Below are 3,985 nucleotides of genomic sequence, written 5' to 3' on the forward strand. Positions count from 1 at the left end.
TAAGGAGGGACTATCTAATATACAAATATGAGTATAAAGTGGGAGGGTGCATGCTGTGGTAGTGGTAGGAATGTTAATGGCATTGCTTTAGTTGTAATATAGAGGAGGTAAGAAGAGCAACCCACCTACCTCAAGAGGCAGGTGGAGTCACCCAACTAAAGGAGGAATAAATTGAAGTCATTCTTGCTTTTGTTTTTAGCTCATCCTTAGGTCCTTGGTGGTAGCAACTCAGGGGAGTAGTTTAGATGCAGCAAGTTAGAATAGTGGCAGCTCCAGTGAGTATATTTTAATATACAGTTTAGTTTTCCCAAATTTCAAGATCATATTTCATATATATAAAGTCTATTTTATATACAGGTACATATTAATCAGGTTTCTTCTGTTGACTGAAACCTATCTTAAAACACTCTAAGCAAGAAAAAAAATTTTTATTGGCCTACGTGATTGACAAATCATTGTTAGAATGAGTCAGATATGAATGGATCTGGATGCTTAGATAATGTCAGCAGAAATTTCTTTATCTCCTGGATCTGTTTTCCTCTGTGTTGCCTTGACTTTTAGTCAGACTTTGTCCATGTGATGGGAATTATGGTCAACTTGAGTCTGTGGCCCATACAGAGATTTCATACTGGAAGATTAGAAAAGCTTCAGTCTTAGCGCCCATATATATAAAAAATGTCTGGAGGGAACTCTGACTGCCTACTTTGTGGACCAATAATGATAGCAAGAGGGTGACTGGTCAGGCCTTGATCACATGGGATAAATGAAAAGCAGTTCCTTAGCGAAAAGGTGAACTAGGAATGGAGAGACAGTAAGTGTTGTTACAGACTTGGAACAACTCAGTTTGGCTTAATTTATGCCAATAAACAATGAAGTATATCTGTTTCTTGAGTTCAGGTTGTATACATAGTAAGAGTCACTGGCTTTGACACAGGTGGAGGTTTGGATCTGGGGATATTCTGCATTTATATATAAACTATCCCATCTTCTAGGAATTTTCCATTATCAGCAACCCCACTCATGAAACTATGTTACTAATTGGAGACCCAGTTCCAGTTATTACCATTAGGAAATCTGGCATTCACAATGATAGTGTGCTAATGAAGGGACTGAAGACTTTATGTTCAACAAGATTTATTGGATCTTTTAGGATTCTTTCTGGGTTTTCCCCTTTGTTAATGTTTCCTAGGGTTCTTCTGAGTATTCACACTTTCTATTTTTCCTGGAGATTCAGAAGCATAGAAAATTGCACTTACTGAGTTCAATCTGGAAGACCTTAATTGATGAATTTAAGAATAGAATCTTCTGAATGTCATGTGAGGAGGAAAAAAAGTACTCATGGAGAAAGGAGCAAGTGGTTCAAAATCTAGCCAGAAGACCAAGGCCTTCAGACCTGCAAGAGCTTAAGGGGCAGAGAAAATTTCAAGTCTCTGGGGTGGAGTAGAACATTGAGTACTATGGTAGACTGGGCTAAGGAAATATCCAGAACTCAAATCTAAACACTAATGTATAGGTTGCCGCAAAGAACAGGAAATCAAAATTATAAAATGCTTTACTCTGTCAAGTATTGCAAAAGTTAAAATAAGAAACCCATTAATAGATTCCTCAAGATTGTTGGTTGTAGGGTGGAGTTTGGGGGGATGGATGGAAAAACTCAGGGGATTTTGTCAATGATTTAAAAAATTACTAGTTAATTTTTGGGAAACAATGTTTGCTTAGCCAAATAAATGCAAGGGCTATTAGAGTGGACTGATAATTAGCAATCAGACATTGACTAATCTTAATGTGTATTTGTCAGTTTCGATTGCTGTTCAATCAATTTAATGCTGCTATTTTATATACAAGATAGTACCGTTTCCCAAGCACCTTCAAAAGTGTTTTCCCTCATTAAGCAATCAAATATTTATTGAGAATCTACTACATTCCAGTGTGCTAGGCTCTGGGATCCAAGGCTGGTTATGACACATTTTCTCTGCATTTGGAGTCAGCAATGTATTAAATGTATCTTTTTTTTTTTTTTTTGAGACTCTTCCTATATATACAACCTGTTTCTTGAGTTCAGGTTGTATATATCGTAAGAGTCACTGACTTTGGCATAGATGAAATGGTGGAGGATTGGATTTGGGATATTACACATTTATATATAGATTATCACACTGTTTGCCATTACTTTTAATGGCAAAAACCACAATTACTTTTGCACCAACCTAATAATAACCATTCCTCCAGCCTCAGGATTTAGGGAATACTTCACAGAGGTGGTAACATTTGAGACACGCCTTTAACAGTTGACTAAATGCTATTGGCTCCAAACTTCTCTCTCCCCACCCTGCTCCATTCACCTTCAGGCTTTAGTTTAATTACCAAATATGTATTGCATATTTATAAAGTGCAAAGTACTGACGATGGACCCTGAGGATACGGAGTAAAAAAAGGCAAGGTCTTTATTGTTCTTAAGAAGATTAAAGTTGGCTGATTAGAAGACATGGATAAGTGAAACAAAAATAACAGTAGTGTGAAGAATGTTTTAAAATTTAGAGGAGAGCAAGATCGGAAATAGAAGAATCAATTCGAGACCTGTGGCAGCAATCCAGGGGCAAAATGATGAAGACGTGAAGGCAGTAGAAGCAAACTCAAGTTTCTCATTGAAAAGATAATGTTATAGCTCTATGTAAATTTGGATTCCAAAAGAAATGACCATCTTTATTGAGAGGCTATATAGCATAGTGGTAAAAAGTACAGTTCTGGAGACAGTCTGCCTAGATTTAATATAAATGTAGACAATGTATTGCATCTTAAATTTTTCATCTGTAATATAGTATAGGAAGCAGTAATAGTACCTATACCCCAGGGTTATTGTGAAGATTAAATGAGTTAATCTAGGCCAAACTCTATATTCCTTGGTGCATAGCGAGATCTCAATAAATTCTTTCTAAAGACCAAAGACTAAATTGTATTAGCATTCCTATTCAGGCTGTATCTCATTATGTGTGATAAACTTCAGACCCTTGTGACTTTAGACATTCTAGTAATCAAGTGTGAGACTTGAGTGGGAGAAGATATCACAGACTGTGAGGTTTGCTTATTTTGTCATTATATAAAATCTATTTAAATGCTTTCTTTATTCACCAGAAGCAATCTGCCCCTCCCTCCATTTTTCTTACTTTTTGAAAAAAAAAATTGAGGTATAATTAACATATAGCAAAAAGCATAGCCCTTAAGTGTGCAGCTTGATGACTTTTTTCACACAGTATATACCCATGTAACCATCACCTAGATCAAGGTACAGAACATTTTCATCACTGCAGAAAATTCTAAGTCCATCCTTAGCTGGTGCTGTACAATACCACTTTGGGCCATCAAGGAGCTTGCCTGGTTGTCTTCTCAGGACTGCCATACTTACATTCACCTCTCACAGCCTAATTTTTACAAAGGGATAGCTCTCTTAAGGTCAGGAGTGAGACTGTTGAGTGTTAGAATAGTCTCCTAAAATATGACTATATTAAAATCAATCCAACTATTTTCAAAGCCAGGCCTCACACCTCTTTACTGGTATTGCCACAGCATCTGAAATTTGAACTTTGATAGAGGCCATAACATAACAAGAGAACATCTGGCCGAGCATGGTGGCTCATGCCTGTAATCCCAGCACTTTGGGAGGCCGAGGCGGGTGGATCATGACATCAGGAGTTCAAGACCAGCCTGGCCAACAGGGTGAAACCCTGTCTCTACTAAAGATACCAAAATTAACTGGGCGTGGTGGTGGGTGCCTGTAATCCCAGCTACTCGGGAGGCTGAGGCACGAGAATCATTTGAACCCGGGAGGCGGAGGTTGCAGTGAGCTGAGATCGTGCCATTGCACTCCAGCCTGGGTGACAGGGAAAGACTCTGTCTCAAAAAAAAAAAAAAAAAGGAACATCAAGTTCAGCTTCTCTGAGGAGATGGTCTGTGATCAACTAAGTTTAGGTATCATGCTGTATCTTCC

The sequence above is a fragment of the Colobus angolensis genome, unplaced genomic scaffold (assembly GCF_000951035.1).
Source record: "Colobus angolensis palliatus isolate OR3802 unplaced genomic scaffold, Cang.pa_1.0 Scaffold292, whole genome shotgun sequence".
Lineage (NCBI taxonomy): Eukaryota > Metazoa > Chordata > Mammalia > Primates > Cercopithecidae > Colobus > Colobus angolensis.